The sequence below is a fragment of the Giraffa tippelskirchi genome, chromosome 9 (assembly GCF_054371585.1).
Source record: "Giraffa tippelskirchi isolate mGirTip1 chromosome 9, T2T-mGirTip1v1.2.pri, whole genome shotgun sequence".
In the NCBI taxonomy this organism is placed as follows: Eukaryota; Metazoa; Chordata; class Mammalia; order Artiodactyla; family Giraffidae; genus Giraffa; species Giraffa tippelskirchi.
Window position 1 is genome coordinate 16578893 of NC_137283.1, and position 24373 is coordinate 16603265.

Below are 24373 nucleotides of genomic sequence, written 5' to 3' on the forward strand. Positions count from 1 at the left end.
AAAATGTAGCTATTAAAATGTTAACTGAAGAACTTCTAACATTATCTATATTCAATATGTAATTATAATTACTCTAGTTTTATAACATAAGACAACAGGCTCCTACTATAGTTTACAAAGCTTAGTAGTTATAGCAGTACTAACTTATCACATAGTTTGGAGATATGTCCTAGAAAGAGTGATAAAAACTAACATCTCTTTGTGGAACAGTTTCAAGATTTCTTTTACTTGTTAATTTGTCTCTATTCTTACCAAAATATAAACTCAATTAGGACAAGGATTTCTGTGTTTCATCCTCTGCTATAGTTCCAAAGTCTAGAACAAGTATTTGAGAATATTTCCTGGCACAAACATTTTGGAGAATATTTGCTGAATAAATTATGATCACCATTATATCAAAATTAAAGTTTTAGTATTCATTAAAGTGCAAAAGTTAAAACAAAAGAATTTACTTGGCTCAGTCACCTTTTTATAGACCTCTGAATATGAAGTCCCCCAAAATTATCTGCCAGTAGCTGTGAAGACCTAGAAAAAGTTGAGAAACAAATTAGTATAGATAGAAATAACAAAGATGGACACAGCATGGAATTCTAGAGAAATATTTTAATGGAAATTTTGTTTCATTTCTGTATTCTGACTTGTTTACCATACTATGTTCCATTTAGTACTTTATCTTTGTCCTTTAACCTTGTTACATTATTTTCCTGTAAATCCAGAACCTAAATAAAGGGTAGAAAAGGCAATTGTCTTTCAGTTAAGAAGTGGTAAGTACTGTCTCTGAGTGATCCTTTTCTTTCCATCCAATGAGAATTCTCTTCCATTTCCCAGAGGATTTGTTCTTTTTCTCTCTCTGAGAAGGTGCTTCTCTCCTGACCCATTCCTAAATTCAGAGGCTTTTCTTTAATCAAGTTCATGTGATTCTCCAGTCAGACAGGGACTCACCATCATTTATTAAAGCTCATATTACTCTTTTCTTCCCCCAACAGATCTCTCCATCCTCTTATCCTACTACAGAAAGAGTGACAAGAGTCAATTTCTCAACTACCCAATGGAAAACATGTAGAAAATAAGAGCTTTAATTTGCTTTCTACACTCTAAAAAGAAAAGGAAAACAGTGATAACCCAGGATTTTGGGGAGGGGGACAAAGACAATTTAACAGTAGCCTGAAAAGGGTATCAATATCTGAAGTGTTAATATATCATATATGTGAAACTAGTTGTTTGAGGGATTCCAGTACCAAGCAATAGAGTAAATGTTCTTTAAACTGGTATCTTATGGATTTCTAACTTGATTAAAAACTGGAAAATAAACTATTCTTTAGAAACCATTTTAAAAGACCATACTCAGAACTATAAAAATGAAAGGCATGAGAGTGAAGTGAAGTGAAGTGGCTCAGTTGTGTCCAACTCTGCAATCCCATGGACTGTAGCCTGCCACGCTCCTCCGTCCATGGAAGTCATAAAAATGAAAGGCACGAGGGTAACAAGGAAGGAAGGAAGAAATTACATCAAGGAAGAAATACACTCCTTTAGCAACAACAAATAAAAAAGAAAAAATGACAGGAGTAAAAAGAGAAATAAATACATGAGTATACAGTAGGGGGGAAATGAATGCTCTGGAATTTCAATTTAACTACAATCAGAACACTGCACCAGAACCCCCAGGAACAGTAATAAATTTTTAGACTCAAAAACACAACCAGCTTGTCCCCCAGTCCTGAGTACTCTTTGAGAAGTCACCATTTATTGATACATAGTTTCTAAGGAAAAGGCTGTTAAGAACATGCCAGAAATGGTTTATAATTACTCCTGTCTTTTTAATTGGGTTCAGAAAATGGTCAATAGTCTCTGTATTTGTCATTCTGACAGTCTCTTCTCTGCATGACTTGCTGAAAGCACAAGACCCGTGTGATGTGTCAGGTCACTCTCAGAGAAGACAGACAATAAGTGTTTTAAGAGCAACTCCAACAGAGATTTCAGAAAAAGAAATTGCATCAGCCAGGTGAGCCGGAAGCAGCTGGGAGACAAGAGTCCAATAAACAGCCAATCCGATGAAAGAAATTCAGAACAAGTCTGCTACAGTAATCCTGTGAAGAGGACTGGCAGGAAGAGGAGTGCCGCTTCAGAAAAAGAACAGGCCTCATATGCTGCAGACAGTCTTTGTACTGTGGCTGTGGACCTTGGCCATTCTCCCAGAAATGATGCAATCCTGATGAACAAGATCTGCTGCCAGAGAAACAATTGTTAACAGCCTATGCAGACAGAAACTTAGCCAAGAAGCAGTCTCTGATCAGCTCTCTCCACAAACCACCAGAAAGTCAAATTTCTTCCTAAATTTTGGTCTGACAAAGCATGTGAGTGAATATAAATTTAGATACATACAAGCACGCCATTTTCTCAGTGTGTCCCTGTTTAGTTCCTCTGGCTTTATAATATCTATCCTCTATCATTCAATGTGAAACAAAACATTGAGATTGCTTTTATTTTATGAATTCTCATGTTAAAAGCAAAGGTACTTACTTACATTGATATTTTACACCTTTTTCCTTCATTCTCATAAATATACGTTTTGAGCTATAGTGGCTTTCCTAAGTTTTAAAATCACTCTGAAATCTAGGGTCCAATTATGAGGTTTCAGAGTAAAGACAGATTATGCACAATGACTAACTAAGGGCCAGAAAGGTATATTTTATAGGCATTTTTGAAATTATGTTAAACTCAGTATGTTAAAAGTAGGCACATGTTACAGAAAAAGAGATAATCTCTTCCCGCTTAGGCTGACATAAAAGGTAGGCCGAGTTATGGTTTGCAATGCCCACTTTTCTCAAGGGCAGTGATATTAATCTTTTAAGAGGGGGTAATGATTATTTTCATCCTATTAGCCACAACTTACTATTCTAGAATCAACTTAAAAAATACCCCCAACTTAAAAAATACTCCCTAGACTCTTCACCTCCTAGGTCTGATTTCTTTTTCAGAGCTTTGGTTATCAGGTTGCTAACACAGTATTGTTACTATAAAATTACCAGGATTCTCCTCCACTGGAATACTAAATAAGACACTGTATACAAGACACCTCTATTCTCTAAACTCTTTAAGTAGCCAGAAGCCACAATTAACCAAATTTTTTCTTTCTAAAAGCAATAACCTTTAAACTGGGATTCATTAAAACCACAAGCTTCTGAAAAGCATTCTGAAACCAATGTGTTCAGTCAAATCTACTATCCTAATATTTAAACTATGAAATAATATTAAATTAAAAATCAACAGATTAACAGAATAACTCTGAAGCAGTAAAAGACTTTTAATAGGCCAATAAACCCAACTCAGTTAAGAAGAAAACATGTCAGAAAAAATTTTCAGTAAGGGTTACTTAAAAGGAAACTAACATTAATTTTAAGATTTAATTTCCGAATCTGATTATTCAAAATTTTGTTATACATACAAGTTGAGTTTATTCTTAAATACTCTTTACTTAAATTTCTTACTTTCGAACAACTAAACAGTAAAAAGAGAAGATGGGGAAAGTATATTAGAAGACTTTTTGGTGATTATTACCTTCAGTTTAATTTTTAAATCACAGAATAGTTTAGCATGCAATAAATATACAACTTGTATATAAGTGACTAACTTGTTTGAAAACTAATGTGGCAGCTGCATTATATGCTTCCAACCCAAAGTGAGATATTGAGGAAAAACACTGCCATTTTACAGCAACATAAAAGTTTTTTACCTTGGGAGAAGAAAAAGTATGTTAGGAAAAAATAGTATATTAGGAGTTAGGAAATTTGAGTTCTAACCTACAACTTATTTAGTTTGGTGATCTCAGAAAAATAACTTCAGAAAGAATACCTATTCCGCTGACTCAAAGGTGCACATGCATTGGTGTTTGTAGCAAACAAGAATTTAAATGGCTCTCTGTAACTTTTAAATATATGTTAACAGAGAGGAGCTGCTATTAATAACATGAAGATGGCTAAAAATTATTTCCACTCATTTCCAACAGTATTTCAACTCTCCTACAGTAAAAATGTGAGCAAAGGATATGTGAGAAACATGCAAAAAAAAAAAAAAACCTAGGAGAGATAAGTAACAAGCATTAGAATAAATAAATAAGAATTACTGGAAAATAAGATGCAAACTCTAAGAAAGAGAGCTCAGAGTTCTGGGGGAAAGTTCACATACTTGGGGTAGTGTAAGTATAAGTTAGGCTTACAATCTGAAGCAAGTTAATACAGACAAAGGATCTAGAAGTGCAGGGCTGAAGAGAAGAACAGACAGAGGTGTTGTGATAAACTAGAGACTAAGGAAAGATCATGATTTAGTCATGTAAAGCGCCAAGAAAAAGTTTTCCTTTTCTCCCACCCCTTCTCCTTCAACACTTGTTTACCCCCTGGCTCCTTTACCTAAATTTATACTCCCTCTAGGGGCAACTGGGCTTGGCACAATAAACTGATGTCTATAAAAGCTCTAAATTTACTAGAATAGGAGGTAATTAAAACCCAGTTAAAAAAAAATCCTATTCCAGTCCATAGTAAAAATGTCTTTTCCCATGAAAACTTCATTAATGGTAGTACTGCAGAGACAAAGACATACTTCATGGTACTTGGGAGGGAGAGGAGGGTGACAGGATAAGAGCACATGCTGTGAATAATGCAACTACTGCGATCTTAAATTATTTTAAGATTACATTAAGGAAAAAAGTATTTTATTTATAACCCATTTAACAATGATAAACAGATATTTACTGTGAAACTAACAAAGCATGCAGACCCTTTCTATCCTTAGAAATAATCAATTAGGAAAATTTTAGGTTTCTAAGTATCAAGTAAAGATGATGCCCTCAATGAACTTTGATTTATCTCTTTAAAGAGCTATATTCAAAAGACTTCCTAAAGGTTTTGTTCTACTCTGTAGCCTCTGATCATGCTTTAGACACATTTCTACACTAGATTGGAAAAGAACCTCTCCTACTTCTATGTTTGCCTCCTCCTCTCAATCATACCTTTTCATTTACAAACCCTGAAATGGGAACAATGTTTATTTACTCCAGACAAAATAGGTTTACGGACATTTATAAGGCATTAATTTTATACTTTCATTAGTTTAGGCAAAATTTCTCTACTTGATAAAAAATTCAGAGTTTTAAGTTTAGAGTCTCATTCATTATTCTAAATAGACGAAGAAACAGAGGTTTAAAAATATTAACTTAGAAGAAGCCACATACCCAGTAGTGAAGTAAAGAAAGAAAATTAGATACCAACATGGGAATAAAAAAAAAAGTTTTTTTTCTAGACGCTGCTGAGCGGCTTGTGAGATTTTAGTTCCCCAATCAGAGAATGAACCCAGGCCCTCTGCAGTGAGAGCATGGAGTCTAAATCACTGGATTGCCAGGGAATTTCCTAAAAGAAATTAAAAAAAAAATTAAGTGCCAGTTGTTACTGGTTCTACGTTAGACAAACAAGTCCAGATCAACATTCCTGGATCTCGAGAGTTATATTATCTAGATTTGTCAGGGTTTTCTTCATCCATTCATTCAATAACCATGAAGTAACTACTCATATAATTATATTATGTATAAAAATGATGTTAAGAGCTATTTACAAATGTTGCTCTTATCCAACTAGAAAAGGGCAGGTACTCAGTAAAAACTCTTTTGGTTTGCCTGTGTGCCAAGTATTTCATTTTCACAACCATGAAGGGAATAGAAAATCCTGAAGTGTGCCTCTACAATTAATGAGTCATCTTGAAGTGAAAACAACACCCTACCCCCAAAGAAAGAAAACCCAAGCCACTCCATAGTTTAGCAGTGACACAGAGGAGTACAGAAACAGATTCTTCTGTAAATAAATCTTTTAAACTGTTTAGACAAAACTTATCACTGATTGGTCTCAAGAAAAATTCTATTAAGAATGAAGAAGAATGACGAACAATGGGCAGCAAGAACCTTCAAAACACGAACAGAACCTGCCTATACATGCTCTGTGATTATCTGGCTGACGAGGTGCCAAAGTATATAGCAGTAAAGGAATTTAAAGCTTAGTAATTCTGATATGCACAGTAGGGATCCTCTCTTGACCAACAGCTGTATCTTTATTAACTTAAAAATAAAAATATCATAATATAATGACACAAATTTTAACTTTTATTTTATATAAACATAAAATATATAATATAAAATATATTATAAAAATATACAAACATTACAAAAGCATAAAAAGTAGAAGTGAAATTCTCACACAAGTCTAGTTTCCAAAGTTCCCCAAAGACGAAAGTGGTAACTCTATTGTTCTTTCATCTACGTGGCTCATTTAGTTTTGGACATTTATATGCATAAGTACAAATTTATTTCTCCCTCTTAAGTGACAACGCTGTATTCTAGTCTCTGGATCTACTGTAATTCAAATCAATCCTCAGCAGGTGGATGTTTAGATTGCTGCTAATTTTCCACAATATACACAATGCTGCACCGAATGTGTATACATATGCCTTTCTTTATACATGTGTATAAACATTTCCCTTGGACACATGCTTAGAAGTGGAACTACTAGAAGGGCACAAGCATATTTACTAGGGATGCTGAACCACCCTCCAGAAAGTTAAAGCCATTTTACACTCCCATCAACACAGTGGGAAAGCTATATTTTCTCATAAGCTTCAAAATAATTTCAATTCTAACGATCTTCATACAGTCTCTTCCTTAGAAGAGACTCTCTACTGCCCAAGAGAAAATCCTAAAATGAAAGTTAACTACAAATTCTCAACAATTCAGTGATTAAGACTCTCGATTGAGTGCACTCAGTTCAGTTCAGTTGCTCAGTCGTGTCCAACTCTGTGACCCCATGGACTGCAGCACACGAGGCCTCCCTGTCCATTACCAATTCCCAGAGTTTACTCAAACTCATGTCCAATGAGTCGGTCGTGTCCAGTGAGTCATCTCATCCTCTGTCGTCTCCTTCTCTGCCTGCCCTCAATCTTTCCCAGCATGAGGATCTTTTCAAATGAGTCAGCTCTTCCCATCAGGTGGCCAAAGTATTGGAGTTTCAGCTTCAGCATCAGTCCTTCCAGTGAATATTCAGCACTGATTTCCTTTAGGATGGATTGGTTGGATCTCTTTTCTATCCAGGGGACTCTGAAGAGTCTTCTTCAACACCACAGTTTGAAAGCATCATTCTTCCATGCTCAGCTTTCTTTAGAGTCCAAATCTCACATCCATACACGACTACTGGGAAAACCATAGCTTTGACCAGACGGACTTTTGCTGGCAAAGTAATGTCTCTGCTTTTTAACATGCTGCCTAGGTTGGCCATAACTTTTCTTCCAAGGAGCAAGAGTCTTTTAATTTCATGGCTGCAGTCACCATCTGCAGTGATTTTGGAGCCCCCCCAAAATAACAGCCTGTCACTGTTTCCCCATTTATTTGCCATGAAGTGATGGGACCAGATGCCATGATCTTAGTTTTCTGAATGTTGAGTTTTAGCCAGCTTTTTCACTCTCCTCTTTCACTTTCATCAAGAGCCTCTTTAGTTCTTCTTCGCTTTCTGCTATAAGGGTGTTGTCATCTGCATATCTGAGGTTATTGATATTTTTCCCAGAAATCTTGATTCCAGCTTGTGCTTCATCCAGTCCAGTATTTCTCATGATGTACACTGCATATAAATTAATAAGCAGGGTGACAATATACAGCCTTGACGTACTCCTTTCCCAATTTGGAACCAGTCTGTTGTTCCATGTCCAGTTCTAACTTGCTTCTTGACCTGCATACAGATTCCTCAGGAGGCAGGTCAGGTGGTCTGGTATTCCCATCGCTTTCAGAATTTTCCACAGTTTATTGTGATCCACACTGTCAAAGGCTTTGGCATAGTCAATAAAGCAGAAGTAGATGTTTTTCTGGAACTCTCTTGCTTTTCTGATGATCCAACGGATGTTGCCAATTGGATCTCTGGTTCCTCTGCCTTTTCTAAATCCAGCTTGAACCGCTGGAAGTTCACAGTTCACATACTGTTGAGTGCACTGGATGACCTCTAAAATTCTTTTATACTGAGTAGGAGATCTCAGTTACTTTTTCACTAAATTTGGGCTGGGATATTCAAAGTAAAACTTAGATAAGGTACTATTACAGAACCAAAGTACTTTCTTACAGTTGTCTCATGAGATAACTTTAATTCATTTAACAGAAGGCAGCACCAAGCTCTAAATTTCTTTTCCCAGTTATGAAAAAACAAATTATGCTAACCATCTAGATGGCATCTGTAAATCTGAGCTCTTCAGTTTCAAACAGGTTATCAAAACTCTGTTGAAGCAGTTCTGCTTCAGTAGTATAAAATATGATACCTTCAGTTTTAATTACCCTTGGAAAGAGAAGAAATTTTGAAACTATAAGAAGCTCATCAGTACGGTTTATTATAAGACAGAGTGCCAAAATATTGACTAAACAAATTTTCTATAAATCATTTGGTATATGCTCCCCTATCACACTAGACATGGTTCAAATCTAAGTTCTGGGCAAATGAGGCAAAACACCCCTCCCTTTCACTGTGCTGGCACTAGCACCCAACTGAGAGCCTAGATGAATAGCTGTTCTTTCTCCTTCGAAATATTTCACTAATTGTCTATTATCCACTCAGCAACATGATTCAAGGTTGCAATGAATTGCTCTCATGGCCTCTGGGTTCTCAACTCTTCATTTTCCCATAATGCTAATCCTTCTAGGGCCTAATTATGATCATTATCATTCTACTATAAAAACCTAAAATGGCTACCTAATACCTATTGGGTTAGTTCAAACTCCTTTGCCTGAATAAAAGATTGCCTTTGTTAATTAGATATTAACCCGTGTTTTTCCCTTTTCCTTCAAAATTTTGTTCACACTACTTACCTTGTCTGATATGCTTTTTTTTTTGCACCTTAATAAAACTTTATTATGAGAAATTTCAAACAAATATAAAACCACAGAAAACCCTGTACTGCATTGATATAGACCCTACCAAGCTTTAATGAACATCCAACTCACAGCCAATCTTATTTTATTTATAACCTTTCCTCTTCTACACTATTATTTTAAAGCAAATCCCAGAAATACCAGTAGTATGTATTACATCTGCTGAGTAAAATTGTTCCCTGTTTATTTTAAATATTGTGAGAGTGGCTGGCATATAATGACAGGTGGCAGTGATACGATAAGACCATCATTTCACTGCAAAAGTGAAAATGGATAAAAAGCTTATTGTAACTCATCAACTGATTTGCTGAGTAATGTTTATACACGCATGGCTATGAAAAAATGGCTTAATAATTTTTTTTTCTTAAGAAAAAAATTACTGGGAATTCCCTGGTGGTCTGGTGGTTACAGGATTCTGCTTCCACTGGAGGGCACACAGGTTCAATCTCTGGTTGAGGAACTTGGATCCCACAAACCATGTGGCCAAAAAAAAAAAAGGACTGAAAGCAATTTTTTAAAAAAGCTTTTAGCACTTATGATTCATTTTATAAAAACTTTTTTGGCTGCACCACAGGGCATGTGGGATCTTGGTGTCCCCTCCCACAACCCTGACCAAGTCCCCTACAGCAGAAGCCCACAGTCATAACCACTGGACTGCCAGGGAAGTTAAGCCCCTGTATGCAGTTATTTTTGATTTGAGTTTGTTAATAATAAGATTTCTTGTGTTCTTGGGAATGCAAGTTTCTCCTTATATCAGAGTTAAGCACAAGCACACACACAAGCCAGTCTGTGACATAGTATTTCTGTATGTATAGGCTATGCACGAATAAGCAAAAATAAATGAAACCAGAGCATTAAAAAGAGGACTGATTATCCTTCTCTTTATCATCACAGTAGCAATGGCTCATATCTGAAGTGTTAGCCAGCTGTTCTTAATGAGCAATTTCTTAAGAGTAAGAGAACCTCAGAATGATGACAAACTTAGGGTTAAAAAGCTCACCGACTCAATGAAGACATACTTTACAGTAAAAAAATAACTCACCAATAATGGTAAGGGTCACAGTACTAACAATGGTGAGTGTCACAGAAGAGAAACATGTGGGATGTAGATATCTGATTCCTACATGAACCACAAAGCAGAGATATCTGATGATCCAGTTAGTGGAAAAGAGGCCCAAATCACTGTCAATGCAAATATATATCATTAAACATTCTATTACCAAACTATCCTCCTAAACTGTATTGATAACAGTCAAGTTAAACAAACAGTGACGTATCCAGTGGGTTTTTTTTTTTTGGTCTAAGCAAAAAATTAGCCTATATTGACTCATACAGTAGGTTACTGTGTAAAATGAAAGCTCTAGAAAAGTAAGTACATTATTTCCCTAGAAGAAGATGAACATCTCTGGACCAACTAGCTAGTAATTTTTTATGAGGATCAGAAACTTTTAGTATCTGCAAAACATCATGCAAAACATCAAAAGTATTTAACTTATGGACTGTAAAACTATTCTCTGGAAATCGTAATATGAAAAATAAAACCTTGATACAGGGAGTTCCCTGGTGGTCCAATGGGTAGGACTCCCGTGCCTTCACTGCTGAGAGCCTGGGTTCAATTCCTGGCTGGGGAACTAAGATCCTGCAAGCCATGCAGTGCGGCCAAAATATAAACAAATAAAAATTAAAACCTTGATAATCCAGTTTCAATAAACACTTCAGCTATACTGGGGCCAAAATTCTTATTCATTAATGAGTGGAGGTGGTTTAGAAGCTAAGTCGTGTCCGACTCTTGTGACAGCATGACTGTAGCCTACAGGCTCCTTTGTTCATGGAATTCTCTAGACAAGAATACTGGAGTGGGGTGCCATTTCCTTCTCCAGAGGATCTTCCCAACCCAGGAATCAAACTCGGGTCTCTTGCATTGCAGGCAGATTCTTTACTGACTGATGGTGGTGGTTCAGTCCCTAAGTCATGGCTGACTCTTCCAGTTCCATAGACTGCAGCCCGCCAGGCTCCTCTGTCCATGGAATTTCCCAGGAAAGAAGAGTGGAGTAGGCTGCCATCTCCTTCTCCAGGGGATCTTCTGGACTTGGGGATCGAACTGGGGTCTCCCATATTGCAAGCAGATTCTTTACCACTGAGTGACCAGGAAGGCCCTTCATTAAGGAATACTTAAATTAGCCCCAGGGCACAGTCAAAGCAGTACTTTTAAATGAATACAAAGAATTTAGTAAATTGCTGCAAATTCTTATGCAAAATATAATCACAACCATATGCCCTGTTGAAATATCCGAAGTATTTTACCATCTCTTTCAATCGCCTCTGCTGGTTTTTCGGTCCTATCAGAGTCTGACCCTAAGCAAAGCCCAGAATTCCAGCACTGAATCAAGTGGAGGAGAACATGAAACATCTTAGGTTTTACCTTCTACTTTTCCTTTTTGTTAAAACATCTACTTACAAACTTCTTTTTTCCTAAGTAAAATATTCCTAAATAGTCAATATTACTGTTTTTGAATACTGTACATATCCTTTTCTAGTGCTTGATAACCAATATGAAAACTAAGACAAATATTAAATAAGAAGAAATCCTATGCCCCAGACTTTGATAAATCTCTTGTAGACCACCCCTGATAACTTAAAGAGTAGTAGTTCCCAAACTTGTTGGACACCATTTTTTAAAACTGCAAAAATTTGGGGGATGGAAGAAATGGCTATAGGGGTGTCAAAAGTAGAAACTTGCGTCATGGGTGGATATAATCTATAGTATGGGGACTAGTTAATACTGCACTACAAGTTTGAAAGTTGCTAAGAGAACTTAAAAGTTCTCATCAGAGGAAAATTTTTTTTTAACTATTTAAGGTGAGATGTGTTAACAAGACTTATTGTGATCATTTCAAAATTTATTCAAATCATTATGAAATCATTATGCTTTTTTGTTGTTCAGTCGCCAAGTCGTGTCTGATTCTTTGTGACCCCATGGACTGCAGCATGTTAGGCTGCATCATGTTGTACACCTGAAATATGTCAATTTAGTCTCAATTAAAAAACAGCCTAAAAAAATGAGGCCATTAGGATGCGCCCTAATTCAGTATGACTAGTGTCCTGTAAGAGAAAATTTGGACACACAGAGACACACCAGGAACGTGTACACACAGACGAATAACCACATGAAGACTGCAAGCCAAGGAAAGAGGCCTCAGGAGAAACCACTCCTGCCAACACCTTGATCTCAGAGTTTTAGCCTCAAAAAAAGTGCAAAAATTTTATTTGTCAATTAGGAAAATATAGCAAAACAAACAGCAAACAAATAACCCCAAAAGCCACACACAAAAAAAACCCCTGTGAATTTATTAATACATTAGATCTTTTGCAATTGGGGCTCCTGGCCCACAAGGTACTAGTGTCCAAGAATAATAATTACAGAGAAATGACAGTATTTCAGCACAAGAGCCTTTCATTTATGTCCTTAAGGACCATTATCTATTTAGCGACAACAGGACTAAACAATTTATATTCTGATAAATATATCAGATGATATTTACTAAGTGTGACCAAAAAAAAGGAAACAAAGCAGCTCCCTGCCTAAGAAGGTGCTGTCCTTTGACCTTTTGAGTCAAACCACCACAAAGCCCCTGGTTAAAGCAGGAAAAAAAAAAAAAATCACACAATCCATGGCTTGTCAATGAATTTAGTTTCCTAAGAATCCACTAAGACTCAAGTTTGTGTTTCACGTTTTCAAGTCCAACTCTTCCCCTATAATGTATATGAAAGCAAGAAGCAAACCCCTGAGGCAGGATCTCCATCTGCCTTAGCATTAATATTTAAAAATTCACCTGAGGTATAACTATCTTGTTACTGTTTTTCTAGCAGAATTTAATACTTCTTGGCTATTACTTGTGTATACATATTCATTAAATTCCTACCAACTTTGCATTACTGAACTGTTAAAAGGAAACAATATTTGCCTGTTTTCTTTGAGGGGGACCTACAATGAATGTTTATTTGGCTATCAGTCTATTACAATGAAAAACAAACCCTAATTTACAAGTTGAATTAAGTTTTAAAGATGTTTGGAAGCTGTTTGACACCATTCCTTATTCTACAGAAATTCAATTCTTTAAGAAGTCTTATCTGACTTCTAGCCTTACTATTAATGATTTCCTTTTTTTACATCCTTTGCAAAAGGTATTTTCTTTGGGAAAAAACTGGTTTACCAAGCACAACTGAGTGTGCATCTATGCCAATCTGATACAAGCAGGTTTTGATCTCTAGTAGCAAAATTAACTCCAGTGATCCTGCCTGGAGAATCCCAGGGACGGTGGAGCCTGGCGGGCTGCCATTTATGGGGTCGCACAGAGTCGGACACGACTGAAGCGACTTAGCAGCAGCAAAATTATTTGAATTTTCAAAAATACAAGAATTTCCAGATTCTTTATAAGAAAACAAGTACTGAACATGTTCACAGGTAAGCTTTGTGACAATTTGCTGCTTGGCCCAACAGGTCAAAGGGGGGCATTTTTTCAGGCTGAAGAAGAAATCAACTGAGTTAAGTTTTTCTCTTACGAATAAATCCTAGGATGTTTATATTATTGACCTTTTTGAAGAGTAATCACAGATTTCTGTGAGAATCTGATCAAGCTTATGAACCTTTCCCTCAGAAAAATGCAGAGACAAAACTCAACGTAAAAATTACAGGGATTCATAGGCCTCTGACCTACACTCTTTCCTGAACTGCAGGCAGTCTGGGATAAAGGAAGCCTGTAATTGACTGAATGGTAAATACCCTGGTAAATATCAAGGAAGTCAGAATTTACAATTTGTCTAGTAGGGGACAAAGTCCAATAAAACCTCATCCATTTCCTCTATCTAGATCCTGGAGCCCTATCCAATTCTAGGCAAAGAATCCTAGAGGAAAAAGGGGAAAATTACAGATGGACGGCAATACAGAAAGTCAGGAGGAGAGGAAAGGGCAGATTATATTGGTGGAGCCTTCCTTAAGTAATCTAAGCAATGTAGTATAATGAAAAAAATCCTGGAACCATACAAAGTTGACTCACCTTATTACTAGTTGTGCAATCACTCTGATTGTTTGTTCATTTGAGACCACCCTATAACACTACTTTGAGAATGAAGTAAAATAACACTAATAGAACTTACCAAGAAATTGGGCCAAAAAGGTAGATCGGGTTTTTCTACTCCATCCTACAGAAAAACTCAAACTACTCAATACTTAGCACATTGGTATGCAGGGTTACAATATTAAAGAAGCAAATAGAGGTCAAAAGGAAGGCAAATGGGAGCCACTTTCCTGCTTCCAAGGCAACAGTATTTAGTGGAAGAAAGAAATCTACAGTTTGAGTTTTGTTAGTAACTCATCAAGTCTACTAATGTTAAGACTTGCTAACAGTCACAGAATAATTTGCACTTAGTCAAATATTCTATTAATTTTAGAGAAATCTTAACTGTTTGGCATTGATGTGATATTTGTAATATACCCTTTCAGAAATTCAACCATCTCATAAAATGATATCTACTGTATATTGAATAAACTATTAATTTACCCACTTGCTTCCTCAATCCTGTACAATTCCTGTCAGGAAGAGTTTCCTGAATTCTATAAAGACTTTTAAAAAATATTAAAGTTTGTTTTTAGTACAAAGTCATTATATCTGTGTAGTCACTCTGCTTTTCCATTGATTGGAAACATCATGTAATAGTCACAAGAGGAACTGGGCTCAAAAGCCAAGTAGCACCAATGGGGAGAAATCGAAACATCTGAGTATGTTACTAACCTGCTTTAACAAAACTCAAAACAGCCAAGTTGATACATTCATTTTAACCTTTAAACTTTTTTATTGTGAAAAATTTCAGACAAGTAATAAAAGGTAAAATGTTACAAGGAACTTCACTTATGTATATCATTTCAACAGTTACCAACTCAGTCAATCTTGTTTCATCTTTCCCCTCTCCTTCACTCTAAAGGAAACACCAGTAACATCATTTTGTTCACACATATTTCAGCCTACACTGCTAAAAGGTAGAGTCTTTTAAAAAAATGTGTGTGGATTGTAGTTCCTGTTCTGTTTTGGGGGAAAGATCATTGTTTTCTAAAATTTTAACTGGAATAGAACTGATTTACAATGTTGTGTTAATTTCAGGTGTACAGCAAAGTTAATCAGTTATTCATATACATACAGCCACTCTTTTTAAGATTGTTTTCCCATACAGGTTATTACAGAGCACCGAGTCGAGTTCCCTTGCTATACAGTAGGTCCTTATTAGTTAACAATTTTATATGTAGTAGTGTGTATATAGTAATCCCAATCTCCTGATTTATTCCCACCTCCCCCCCTTTAGGGGGGGACGATAATTTTAGCCATTATTTTGTCCCTTCCTAGAACTCCCAATTCCTGGATCTGTGTCATCCAATCTGAATTTATCATAGCACTTCTCAATCTCACTCTAATGCCAAAGCATTCAAGCAAAACAAAAAAAGAAAAAACTTCCAAAAAATTAAAGAGGGAGCCTTCAAAACTCATTTCGCCCTGATATCAAAGCCAGACACTACCCAAATCAATATGATACACATTAACAAAATGAAGAATAAAAACTGTATGATCATCTTAATAGATGCAGAAAAAGTAGAAAAAACAAAAAAAACAAACCTCTCAACAGATTTGGTACAAACAGAATGTACTTCAAGATAATAAAGGCCATGTATGACAAACCCACAGCTAACATCATACTCAATAGAGAAAAGCTAAAGCCAAAAGCTTTTTATTTAAGATCAGGAACAAGACAAAAATTTCCATTCTTATCACTTTTATTGAATAGAGTAGTGTAAGTCCTAACCAGAGCAATTGGGCAAGAAAAAAGAAAAGCCATCCAAATCAGAAAAGAACATCTCTTTGCAGATGATGGTGTTATATCTAGAAAACCCTAGAAATTCCACCTAAATTGTTTAGGATAAACAAATTCAGCAAAGTCATATGATACAAAATTAACATTTAAAACATCAATTGTTTTATACACTAACAACAAACTACAGGAAAGAGAAATTAAGAAACTATCCCATTTACAACAACATCAAAAAGAATAAAATAATTAGGGATGAATTCAACCACATGAAAGATCTGTACACTGAAAACCATAAAACACTGATGAAAGAAACTGAAGACACAAATGAAAGGATAGTTCATGCTCATCAACTGAAATGCTGCTAAAGTGTACATACTCTTCAAAGTGATCAACAGATTCAATGCAATCCCTATCAAAATTCCAAAGGCATTTTTTTACTGAACAGCCAAAGCAATCTTGAGAAAGAAAAAGAAATCTAAGTATCATATTTCCTGATTTCAAAGTATATTACAAAACTACAGTATGGTGTTGTCATAAAAAGACATATGTATCAGTGGAACAGACTAGACAGCCCAGAAATAAATGCATACATACATGGCAAACTAATTTTCAGCAAAGATATCAAGAATATACAATGGGGAGAAATTCAGCAAAAGCTATAAATCAGGACTTATTTAGATATTCTTTAATTTTGAGAAGCATCTCTGTTACTAGGGCTGTTAAGAATATTTTATAGGCTATGACAGCACACAAGCAACTTAAGTGTCTGTAAACAGGTAAATGGATAAAGATGCAGTATATACATAATGGAATATTACTCAGCTATGAAAAAGAATGAAACCTTGCCATTTGCAGCAAAACAGATGGACCTAGAGATTATCATACTAGGTGAAGTCAGACGAAGACAAAATTGTATGGTATCACTTACATGTGAAATTTTAAAAATAGCACAGATAAACTTATTCACAAAACAAAAAAAGACTCATAGACATAACAAACAAACTTATGGTTACCAAAGAGAAAAGGGATACAAGGAATAAATTTCTAGTAAATCATTTCAAAATATCAATCAGTACTTCTAAAGCTGATGATTCTGATGGAATAATTTTTCTTACAAAGTTTAACTATACAAATCTGCTTAAGTCTGAATTTAACTTTAAATGTAAACTTACACAATGGCATTTTGGTATTATATTTTCTGTTAATTATGGTAGTTGTAAAAGAAACTAAAAGTGGCTTTTTGATTTGTATATAACTAAAATATAAAATAAAAATGCAAGTAATTAAAATTTCATTCATTAAAAAAATACACAATGAGGAAACAATAATCTCTCTTTGCCATAAATGGTGTCTGGAAGACAGAATATCCACATGCAAAAGAATGCAACTAGACCCCTATCTTATATCACACAGAAAAATCTACTCAAAATGTATTAAAGACATGAATGTGAGACCCTGAAACCATACAACTCCTAGAAGAATCGAGGGGATAACTTCCTTGACACTGATCTTGCAAGTAAGTTTTTAAAATTAATTCTATTGGAGTATAGTTGCTTTACAATGCTGTGGTGGTTTCTGCTGTACAACAAAGTAAATCAGTTATACATACATCCACTCTTCTTTAGATTTTCTTCCCATTTAGGTCACCGAAGAACACTGAGTAGAGTTCTCTTTGCTACACAGTAGGTTCTCATTAATTATCTATTTTATATACAGTAGTGCCTACTTGTTGGCTTCTCTGGTGGCTCCGATGGTAAAGAATCCGCCTGCAATGCATGAGACCTGGGTTTGCTCCCTGGGTTGGGTAGATCCCCTGGAGGAGGATGGCAACCCACTCCAGTATTTTTGCCTGGAGAAACCCATGGACAGAGGAGCCTGGTGGGCCACAGTCCATAGCATCACAAAGAGTCGGACACGACTGAGTGACTAGGCACAGCACAGTACATACATGTTAATTCCAATCTCCTAATTCATTCCACCCATTCATCCACCTTTCCCCTTTGGTAACCCTAAGTTTGTTTTTCTACATCTATGACTATTTCTGCTTTGCAAATCAGTTCATCTGTACCATTTTTCTAGGTTCCACATATAACTGGTATTATATGATATGTCTCTTTCTGACTTACTTCACTCTGTATGACAATCTCCAGGTCCATCCATGCTGCTGTAAATGGCATTATTTTGTTCCTTTTTGTGGCTGAGTAATATTCCACTGTATGTGTGTACCGTATCTTCATCGCCAATAATTTTTTAAAATTTGACACCAAAGGCCAAGACAACAAAAGCAAAAATAAACAACTGAGACTAAAACAAACTACAAGCTTCTGCAGAGCAAAGGAAACCAACAATGCAACAAAAAGGTATTATGGAATGGGAGAAAATATTTGCAAACCACACAGCTGGTAAGGGGTTAACATAAAAACCATCTAAGGAACTGTACTACAGCTCAACAGCCAGAAAAGAACAACAACAAAAATTTCAGTTAAAAAATAGGCAGGGGCTTCCCTGGTGGTCCAGTGGCTAAGACTGCACACTCCCACGGCAGGGGTCCTGGGTTCAATTCAGGTCAGGGAACTGGCTCCCGCATGGTGCAACTAAGGATCTTGCATGCCACAACAAAGATCGAGGATCCCGAGTGCTGCAACTAAGACCCATCATGGCCAAATAAATAAAAAAAATTAAAAAAGCAAGGGACCTGAATAGGTACTTTCCTAAGTTCAGTTCAGTTCCTCAGTCGTGTCCTACTCTTTGTGACCCCATGGACTGCAGCACTCCAGGCTTCCCTGTCAATCACCAACTCCTGGAGCTTGCTCAAACTCATGTCCATCGAGTCTGTGATGCCATCCAACCATCTCATCCTCTGTCATCAGAAAAATGACCAACAGATCCTTGAAAAGGTCCTCAATATCACCAATCATCAGGGAAATGCAAATCAAAACCTCAATAACATCATTTCACACCTGTTAGCATGACTCTACCAAAAAGACAAGAGATAACAAATGCTGATGAAAACGTGGGAAAAAAGGGAACCCCCATGCATTGTTGGTGGGAATGTAAATTGGTGCAACCACTATAGAAAACCATGTGGCGGTCCTTCAAGAAATTAAAAGTAGAACTACCAATCCTACTTCTGGGGATTATGTCTAAAGGAAACAAAACCACTATCTTAAAGAGCTATCTGTACTCTCAAGTTCACTGCGGCATTACTTACAATAGCCAAGTTATGGAAACAACCTAAGTGTCTGCTGAAGAATGAATGTATTAAAAAAACATGATCTCTATCTACTTACCTACCTACAATGGAACATTATTCATAAAAAAGAAGGGCATCTTGCCATTTTTGACAACATCGGAACCTGGAGTGTGTTACGCTAAGTGAAGATGGAGAAATCACTGCTTATATATGGAATTATGGAAAAACAAACAAAAACTCACAGAAACAGAGTGTAGAATGGTGGCTGCCAGGAAGTGTGAGAGAAATGGGAAGCCACTAAAAGGGTACAAACTTTCAATGAAAAAGCTGTCTAAGGATCTAATGTATAACATATACTATACAACTGAAACTTGCTGAGATTAGAATTTATAGGCTCTCTCTCACACACACAAAGGTAAACATGATGAATGAAAAGTATTAACTCAGTTGCTGGAATCCTTTCACAACTTATGCATATATCAAATCATCAAGTTGTATGCTATACATTTATCACAATTTTACCTGTCAATTATACCTCAATAAAGCTTAAAAACAAAAACCTCCCAAACATCTGACCAGTTGAGTAACCTGGAGTTATAGAACTTTATCTGAAGGCACTTAAAAGGCCTCAAGATATACCTTAAAACTCCAGAGTTAAAAAAATCCCTTTAACTCTAGTCACTATATAAGTTGCTTATATGAAACAACTTCTAACATCTGAAAGGAACCTTGGATCCTGAAAAGAAGTTTTGTTTCCTTAAAGCTCCTTTCTCTATTAACATTTTTAATGTAATTATATTCATATAACAAGCACTGGTATATTTGTAGTCAGAAGCCTCAAATTTGAGCTAGACACCAATTATTCCTTTAACAGTTTGTTCTTTTCATAAAATCAGTGGAGTCCTGAAACTTAGGTGCTATATTTACATTACTTATCCTAAGATGCAGATAGAGTTTAGAGAATTGATCAAATATTGCTAACAATAATAACTTTCAAAATAAAAGCTAACATTGATAGGATGTTCCTTTTCTAAAAGCCATTGTGTCCTAAATCAATTTATACGTACCAGCTCATGTAATGCCTACAACAAATTTATGAGAAATGCACTATTCCTATGTAGCCAAAAAATTAAGCTCACCAAGTTGAGAACCTTGTCCAAGGCCAGAGCAAGAAAACCCATAAACTAGGACCCAAACCAAGGTCTACCCAACTGCAGAACACTCACAACTTGAACTACTATCATGTCACCATTTGGCATATCTTGATTTAACATTTTTTTAGCAATAAAAATAAATATACTAGAATGTAAGATAGATTGCTGAAATGATTTGGTAACTTCTTTTATGTATTAGAATTAGAAAGGATAAAACAGTTTTACTATTTAGCAGGTTTCAGATTTTTAATTTGATTTTTAACTTAAAACTTATAAAATCAAGTAATTTGACTTTTAAATGACAAAGTTAAAAATCAGATGACATACTTTCTAAGATAATATCTAAATTTCTAAGGGTCAATCACTCAAAAAATGTTACTGATGACCTCTGTATCAAGTGGTACCAGTGGCCCAAGTGCTAGTCAGGTTTCAAGTATCTGAAATCATCAAAGACAAATGGAAAATGATTTAGCAATTCAAGAGAGAATTTTTACCCCAATACAAAATAACAAGTTTATAAATAATAAAATATCAGTTGTTGGTATTTGATAACTTTTATTCTGAATTTAGTGTTCCATGATATTTTTATAAATGTAATCTTTTTCCATGCCCCAAATGGGGAAAGAAAGTTTTCCTCTCTTTCCAGAGAAAGGAAGTCTTTTATCTTGAACTGTCTATATTAAGTCAAGAAATTCTGGACAAAAGAAGAAGAAAAAAGTCTATATTCCTCTTCTACGGCCTAAAAGTTACCATTTACTGAAATCTAGAAGCAGATAATTTTAGTAAATAAACTAACTTAAATGCTTCTTGTGTTATAATAGAAGTACCATGACAAAATCGCACTTTAAATAGCATTCATAATTTATCTGTTAAGTCTTACATAATAGGAATGGGAAAAGAAGACAATGGGAAAAATCTAGAAGCTAGATCTGACTATATTCAGATTTGTAAATTCCACTTAGAAACCATATTTTATATAATTATAAAACAGAAAGTAATCCCTGGAAAGTCTGAAAGTGAAATAAAACAAATTAACCTGTTTACCAAGTTGGTGGCATAACCACGCAAAGATCTAACCAAGTGATTTTAAACCACTGTAACTTGACTGTATATATCTGGAAAGATATATCCTAAGGGCAAAAACAAACAAACAAACTCACTTTCCAGTAATCACATTGTTCTGACATTCTAAAACTGCTGTGTGTGTGTGTGGGACAAAGCATGATAATTACACTGGGTATCAGTAGAAACTGAGATTTGGGGCATGGGGAAAGATTACATGTATAAAAATATCATGCAGCACTAAATTCAAAATAAAAATTTTCAAATATCAACAACTGACATTTTATTTTTTATAAACTTTTTATTTTGTAGTGGGGTAAAGCCAATTAACAATGTTGCAACAGTTTTAGGTGAACAGTGAAAGGACTCAGCCATACATATGTATGTATCCATTCTCCCCCCAAATCCCTTCTCATCCAGGCTGTCATATAATATCAACAACTGGTATTTCAAAAAAGGAAAAAAAAGAGGAAAGGATGAAACCATTTTTTAATTCTATCCATGGAAATGGTCTAGAAACAAGGTCCAAACCAAGAGCACTGAACACTTCTAACACCGAAACCGTGGTCTCTAAAAGGAATCAGTTTTGAAGAAATGAGTTAACTCCAGGTTTGGAGCAGGAAATACACAAAATGATCCGGGAACGTCTCGTCACACTAGAAAGCAACGAATCAATCAATACCAGTCAGGAAACGACTGATAAGGAGTAAAAAGGCTTCAGAGCTAACAGCCAAATGTGGGACAATTTTTGAATGTCAACATTAATGACCGAAAGAGACTGAAACATATCAAACAGGTATAAAACCCTAAGTACACAATAATAATGACACTTCATGGCTCAACTCTATAGGTTGCTAAGTTACCAACCCATTATGTTGAAAACTAGTAAGTTAAGGGGAAAAAAGCAAGCAATGATTTTGCCTTTCCTATTCAAACTGTTATCTTAGGGGACCCACATAATTAACCAGGGTGAGTATTACAAAAAATACATTAAGCAGTGATAGAATCTAAGCCTGTTCTTCTTGAAGTGTGGTCTGAGAACTTCTGAAGTTCTTAGATTCTTTCAAGAAGCAAGTAAAGGCTTTTTCTTTTCAACTACGTATCTGTGGGAGGCCAGATTTTCTTCCGTCTTCAACCAAAACAATTTATCACAACAAATTAAATGCAGAAGTAACTATAAGAAAGTAGTTGTCTTCTATCACCAAAGAGATTTGTTAAATGTTAATACCATTAAAAAGAAACTGGAAAGTTATTTTTCATAATAATCATGTTACATACATCAGCAGGATTTGTTACTGCTATTCTAAAATTAGTTAATAACATTAAAAAAAAAAACCTCTTAATTTCTAGCATGGTAAATCTTAATAGAAACTATACAAACAGAAACTCGCTGGGGCCTTCAACAGCTGCCTAACATAGAGACAAGCAGGCATTATGTAACTCTTAAGGAAAGTACCTAGTACTTTATATTATAAAGTATACTTGTAATGGATCTAATAGCTAATTTACACAGAATATGGGGGGGGTCATCTAATAGTAGAACATGGAGACACAATTTCCAAAATTCAACAGTACGAACTCAACACAATGATAAATTTCATTAAGTAAGTGTATAATATGAGGAAAAGAGGACCTATAAATTAGAAAGACAAACTTATCAACCAAGTGCAGTGTAAGGACCTTATCTTGATCAAATGGAATGGTTTCATTAAAATTCAAAGGGAGTCCATTTTTTCTATTTCCCCTCTATTTTGTTGTATTTGGAATTTTTCATAACAAAAAATTAAATCTGTTATCTATTCTCTTTCTCATTACCACTAAAAAGAAAAAGGACATTCTAAAACTCTCTCTTTAGTTGCTAAGTCAAGTCTGACTCTTGGCGACTCCATGGACTGTAGCCCGCCAGGTTCCTCTGTCCATGGGATTCTCCAGGCAAGAATACTGGAGTGGGTTGCAATTAAAACTGTCCATATGAAAATGGGGGTTCAGAGAAAATGAAGTCCTGTCCCACTCTTTGCGATCCCATGGATTGCATAGTCCGTGGAATTCTCCAGGCCAGAATACTGGAGTGGGTTGCCTTTCCCTTCTCCAGGGGATCTTCCCAACTCAGGGATCAAACACAGGTCTCCGGCACTGCAGGCAGATTCTTTACCAGCTGACCCACAAGGGAAGCCCAAGAATACTGGAGTGGGTAGCCTATCCCTTCTCCAGCAGATCTTCCCAACCTAGCCATCAAACTGGGATTCTTTACCAACTGAGCTATCAGGGAAGACCCTAATATGAGGGTTCAGAGAAGCAAACAGAAAAATCCTGGCAAAGAAGACAATCAGAAGAGCTCTAAAAAAAACTGCATTGCTACAGAGTGACAAAAAGTTCCCACGATCCTCTATAATTAGGGTGAGGGTATAATTTATGGCCCAAACTGGGACATTTTTGAGAGTGAAAAGGGTGCCATTACTAATTACTTGGGAGACATTAATCAGGAGTGTCCCAGGGAAACCAAGACATATGGTCACTCTATCCATAATAGATTAAATTAAAAAAATCATTTTTTCACAGTAGATTTTCAACTCAATCCTCTGGGTTAACTATCTTCCAAAGAACCATATTCCTAATATTACAGAGTTCAGAAAAGCTAAGGTATTCTATACAAAGAAATTATGTTTCATTCTTCTTGCGTGGCACAGTTGTATCATAAAGTGAGACATGTTTACTTCTCCTCTTGTTGCTTAGTATATTCTACAAATGTCCAGTCATTCCTTTTCATACCACCTGTGCGTGATAAACTATGAGAGGAAAGCTACACTTACCCAGAGCCTTGCTTTTCTAAAAATACATGTCTTCCCATGGACCTCCCCAAGACCTTATCAGGTTCCTACTCAATTTATGAATGGATACCTTATGGGTAGCAACACTTCAAATCTTAATGGCCTAAGGGTAAAGTAAGGAAGAAAAAGCAAAAACATTTCATCCAGCCTAGGCTCCAAAGAGCACTGGCATTATTATCACCTATTTAATCTAAAGCGGTATGGCTATAGTAACTGCAGAGTTTCATACAAGATGTTGGCATAATTTTTAAAAAAAGAATCTTTAGCAAGTATCTGGTTTTAATATTGCTTATATAATATATGCCACCGAGAAATGAGTGAGTACCTGTTAAGCTCT

General features: G+C 35.8%; 1 protein-coding gene across 31 annotated transcripts in view; it reads right to left on the bottom strand.

The window, feature by feature from the left end:
* The window catches only part of SETD5 (SET domain containing 5), a 78556-nt gene that overhangs the window by 44911 nt on the left and 9272 nt on the right, over positions 1-24373 (bottom strand). For all 31 annotated transcript variants that reach the window (XM_081527940.1, XM_081527936.1, XM_081527955.1 and 28 more), the window contains exon 2: positions 466-525. The gene's annotated coding sequence lies outside the window, so the exon portion shown is untranslated. The remainder of the gene's footprint in view (positions 1-465; positions 526-24373) is intronic.